Raw genomic sequence first — 5,877 nt, 5'->3', positions numbered from 1 at the left:
ACGACAACAACAACCACAAATGTACACAACTTCCAATGAAATTTGCTCCACATTCATTTGTATAATAATAATAATAATAATAATAAACTTTTATTTATATCCCACCTCTCTGTCCATGACAATTGAGGCAGCAAACACAGAATGTCATTTCAATTTTCCACCTGAAGTACTAAAACCTGTTTCAGATTTTATTTTATGTTGTTATTATTATTATTATTATTATTATTATTATTAGATTTGTAATGCATGCCATTGCATTCTGTACGTGATGGTTGTTGCTAACAGTGCAGCACTCCATCGCTTCAAAGCACAGTTCAATCATTAACAAATTAATTAATCAGCCCTCTGGGAGGTGGGAAATCAGATAAGAATCCAGCAAAGCACAATGGCATATGATAGAGTTATTGACGTAAAACTCCTGGCAGAGTGTTTATATTTCAGGCACTGAGAGGGCTGACTCATTGTAACCCTCAGAGAAGTGCCTAACTGGGGCTTTTCCCTTTCCAACTACAGAATCCTGAAAGCTATAGTTCTGCAAATTTTATGCAAAGGCTTTGAGTAACAAAGGTTGCGTCTTGATCCCACAACCTCAGGTGACCCAAGCATGCATGGAAAAAGCAAGATAAAAATTCAAACAGTAAAGGAGAGGGAAAGTGTGCTCAGAACCACCTGGAGGCCTTGCTAGACGTGGGCTTCTGCTCTCCATTCATTCCTCATCTGGCCGTTGTGTTGTCATTTTCTCATTCCGCATCAGCTTCATGTTGCTGTGAATTTCAATGAGAAAAGCCCTCTCTCTATCACAGAGATAACTGAGATGGGTTATTTTTTCCTACGTTACTTATTATTCATAGTTCATTTTGAGGCATATCAACTGCAATTCCTTTTAAAGTCTACTTGTGCTCTTTTTCACACCTTCTAAAGAATAAGGGATTTGGCAGTATAGCGAGTCTTCCACATTCACTGGAGTTAGGGGTGCAGGACCTATCCACCCCCCGTGAAAGTGGGAAAACTGCAAACAAACAAACAAACAAAACAAAACACCGGGATTTTTTTACATGGGAAAACACCTCTCTAGGAATCTCTAGGTCCTCCAGAACAAGTCTGTGGTGAATATCTACCAAGAGTTGACCATACAATTGTGCTGGACCTAGAAATGCCTAGAAAAGTGTTTTCTGTAGGACTCTCTAGGTCCTCAAGTGCAACCTCTGGTTGATGTTGACCACAGAGTCATACTGAAGGACCTAGAGATTCCTAGAGACAACATATTAATCAAATCTGAATAATCAAATCCACAAACGTCAAAGTCGCAAATGTGGAGGGCTGACTGAAGTAGAAACCAAATTCAGCCTCATCAACTCCATGGTCCATTTTTAGCAACAGCAGTAGCAATAGCGTTTACATTTCTATGCCGCTTAATAGTGAACTCAGCACTTTCTAAGTGGTTTACAATCTGTAAACCAATTGCCTCTAACAAGCTGGGTACTCATTTTACCAACCTGCAAAAGGATGGAAGGCTGAGTCAACCTGGGGTCCTGCAAGTTTGAATTCACAATGTTATGGACTACCAGCATTTAACCACTGCACCATTATGGCTCCATACACTCTCAACTCATTCTACAGACACTAATTTCTTTGCATGCAGTCCAAGGATATACAGTATTCACATTGCATAATTAGAGCAGGTTGATGCCACTTTAACTGCCATGACATTATTATTATTATTATTATTATTATTATTATTAATTTATTTCTACTTCCTTTCCCCCAAAATTAGGACTCAAAGTGGCTTACAGTCTAAAAACAGAATACAATGGTCCCTCCCCCCCACATTCGCTGGTGTTAGAGGTGAAGGTTCCCCGTGAATGTGGAAAAATTGCAAATAAAAAAAATCCTATTCTTTGTACCTGAGAGAACACCTTTCTGGTCCTCCAGCACTACAGATTCCTACAGAATTCTGGGATTTGTAATTTGGTGAGGTATTCAGCCAGATCTGTTGAAGCATTTTGGTGCCTCACCAAACTACAAATCCCAAGATTCTATTAGATACAGTCATGGCAGCTAAAGTGGTCTCAAGCTGCTTTAATTCTGCAGTGCCTATTCTCACTGATTTGGATACGGCCCAAGTCACTGAGAATAGCCAATGTCGTCAGTGTTGCTGACACTAAATGAGCTATGTTTTTTCTCTAATGAAGTCATTTAAGAAGTACATGGACAGGAAAATAATTCCACTTTTATAGCCATAGAATGCAAATGTTTCTTTTCCCAGCAGCTGATGGACCCAAGAAGAACTTACTGTGCTCTTTTGGTGCAAGACAATTTGAAATGTGAAGTCTGTTACGTTATATGCTTCACATGTTACCAGTGCTGTAGTAATAATCTATCAGTAATTATTTGTCTTGATGGAATTTAATACAGAGAAGCAGTGCATGTAATTCGGAACATCAGGTGCTAGGCCCAAACCACAAGTATTGTCCTTTAACTTGGTATTTGCCTGAAAGTTTTCCAAAGGCATCTTTCCAAAAGCACTTGGCTATTGTTTGAAACAGAATGTGGAATTACACAACAAAACATGTCCCTATGTTAGCAACAACAACATAAAATAGAAAGCAATTTGGCCTGACATTGGCTTCACCTTCACTGCAGAAACAATGCAGTTTGACACTGCTTTAACTGTCATGGCTTGATACTATTGAATTCTGGGATTTGTAGTTTTGTGACATGTTTTGCCTTCTCTGGCAGAGAGTTCTGGTGCCCCACTAAACTGCACATCCTAGAATACAAACACTAATAAACTTGCCCCCCCCCCCACAAATTTGAGGTTTTGACTTTTGCTGATTATTTGTGGTTTTGATCAATATGTTCTCTTTATGAATCTCTGGGCCTGTACAGACAGGCCAAAATGAAGCTGCTTCAGGTCACTTTGGAGGAATGCTGTTTAAATGACACACACATCTTAAGAGGCCAGAAGCTGCACCAAAGCTACACTCCGTGGAGCATGGCTTCTGGCCTCTTAGGATGCATGCATTATTTAAACAGCATACCTCCAAAGTGACCCGAAGCAGCTTTATTTTGGCCTGTCCGTACGGGCTCACAGTCTAGGTCCTCCAGCGCTACTCTGCCAGAAGTTGACCATAAAGTTGTGCTGGAGAACAAGATGTTCCTAGAGATGACACTTTTCTGGGCATTTGTAGGTCCTTCAGCTCAATTCTATGATCAGTTTCTGACAGACGTTGACCATAGAGTTGCTCTGGAGGACCTGGAGACTTAGAGATGTGTTCTCTCAGGCAAAAAGAATAGCGTTGTTGTTTTAATTTGTGGTTTTTCCACATTCAAGGGAGTCCTTCACCCCTAACCCCGGTGAATGTGGGGGAACCATTTTATTAAATATAAATTTGTAGAGTAATCATGTAGCACCTTTGAGACTGAAAGAAAGAAGTTGGCAGCATGAGCTTTCATCCAGATGACTCAGTGCCAAAGGGGCTCCATATAGCCACACCGCTGTGACTATGGCAATCTTTCGAGGGTGCATAAAGGAGACACTTTTTGCAGCTCTTTTTTGCATCTTCAGATGGCTGGATCGGGGCTTTGGCATGAGGTTGCCATGGCCCCAATCTGGCTAGGAAAGGGACAACTGGAGGCCGCCCCTTAGGGGCAGTCTGTTGAGCCTCATAGACTCAAAGGTGCTACAAGATTTCTCTACATACTGATTCTACAGACTAACATGGTTATATCTTTGAATTAAATATAAACTCATGCTTCTTAGTCATGTTCAAAATGGAGGAGATTTTGGAATTTCTCCTGGACTGAAGGTTGAAGTGTAGGACATGTCCTGGAAAAGGAGGACACCTTGTCACCCTGCATGAGGAGGTGTGTCTCCTCAAAAGATCATCACAACCTCTCTGTGTGATGCTGTTGCTGATCTGTGAGGTGAGAGTTCTGTGAAAAACAACAAATTGTGGGAGCAGCTTTCACACACGTGATGGATTTTACTGAGAAAGCAATAAAGCCATGAAGAGAAGATTCTGTGCTGCTGCTATAGACATGGCTTGTCCACAGAACCATATACAACTTTACAAGAGCACTTAACAAGTTTGCATTTATGGGCTCTATCAGGCAAATGGTTAAACATTTTATAAAGGTAGCAGCACATTTTCCTTCTTCCTCAGTTCTCTCAGGCCTTTCTCAAGAGAGTACTTGCACAAAAAGTGGGCAAAGGAGGTGTCAGCGATTCACAGTTCCTCTTTTCGTATTTCCTGTGTGATGTTTAAAGCAAGGACTCGCACACCTCCACCATGATGGTAATATGCATGGTCCAGCTGAGTGAGGAACGCAGAAATCACTCTGCAGGGAAAAAGAGTGCAAAGACACAAGTACGTTGGCCATAGCCTGCAGCTTCATCTCTTGAGATCAAAGCCATTTCAGGATCCAAACAGGGTGACCAGACATCCTCCTTTTCCAGGACATGTGCAACATTTCAGCCTTCTGTCCAGGAAGTATTTCAAAATGTCCTCCATTTGGAGCATGACTAAGAAGCCCATTGAGTTAACACCACATTTGCTGTTCCCCTTCAAGAGATTTATCTCCTTGGCAGCCTGTCCTCACTGCAAATAGGAGGATATACTGGATCCTTCTAAATTTCCTTTTTCCTAGGAGTAGCAGCAGACAAGACTCGCACCCAGAGCTTAGGGCACATTTGTGTCTTGGAGGGGGAAAGGACAGCAAATGTGTTAGGCAATATGTGTTGTTTGAGGTGTTGCTTGAGGTCACAATGCTAATGTTGAAAGAGTTTTCCCCCCTTAATTTCTTTTTTTTTAAAGTATTTATTATTAAAACACATCTAAACACACATCAACTACCATTTATCCAGCAGTATACGATACAATATAAAAATACAAATACAATATACAAACACAAACAACCTGACAAAAAGACAAAATCGTTTCTATATGCACTTCTCAAATTCATCTGACTTCACAAACACTTGATTAGCTCATTATTCTTGACATCTGATCAACATATATTTCCCCAGCCTCATGCAGTATTTTGTCTATTAAGTTCAGTGATAAATGTTATTTAACTTTAAACTTCCCATCTCTTCTTATAAAATTCCACAATAAGTTTAATTTTAGCACAATGGGCAAACGAAAGGAATAGTTTAAATGTAGATTCAGTCAAGGGTCTGCTGCTGGGAATGTACAATGTTAAGCATTTGTCTTGCTCAGAGTCCTATAAGGATATTGCAAGCCAAAAAAGCATTTGAACGAAGGGAAGTCCATCAGAAAAATATGACTGAGTCCATAATAAAATACAATATATAGCTGTAAATAAACTATATGAAATAAATTCAGATTTCTGTGCGAGTCTTTAGCTTTTATTTGGTATTGTCCTAGGTCCAAAACACACTGCAGAAATAATCCAGTTTGAGACTACTTTAACTGCCCTGGCTCAGTGCTAGGGAATCCTGGGGATTGTACTTTATTGTGGCACCAGAGCTCTCCAACAGAGAAGGCTATATGTCTCACAAAAACTACAGTTCCCAGAATCTCATAGCACTGAGCCAGGGAGGTTAAATTGGTCTCAAAGTGGATTATTTCTGCAGTGTGTTTTGGACCCTACTTTTTTCTTGGGTGATTTACATTTTGAGGTGTCTTGTTCTCCTTTGTGGTGAGGACATCTGGTTATCCTGGATCCAAAAGACAGCTTATAGCTCACCCTTCTCAGCAATTTCTAATGAAATAAGAAGGAAATAAGAAGAGTGGTATTGGCTTTGATTGTGCCTTCCTGCATGGCAGGACAGGGTTGAACTGGATGGCCCTTATGGCCTCTTTCAGCTATGATTCTGTGTTTCTATTTAAAATGCATCACACATTTAAAAAA

The sequence above is a fragment of the Sceloporus undulatus genome, chromosome 2 (assembly GCF_019175285.1).
Source record: "Sceloporus undulatus isolate JIND9_A2432 ecotype Alabama chromosome 2, SceUnd_v1.1, whole genome shotgun sequence".
Lineage (NCBI taxonomy): Eukaryota > Metazoa > Chordata > Lepidosauria > Squamata > Phrynosomatidae > Sceloporus > Sceloporus undulatus.
This window is presented reverse-complemented; position numbering follows the sequence as displayed.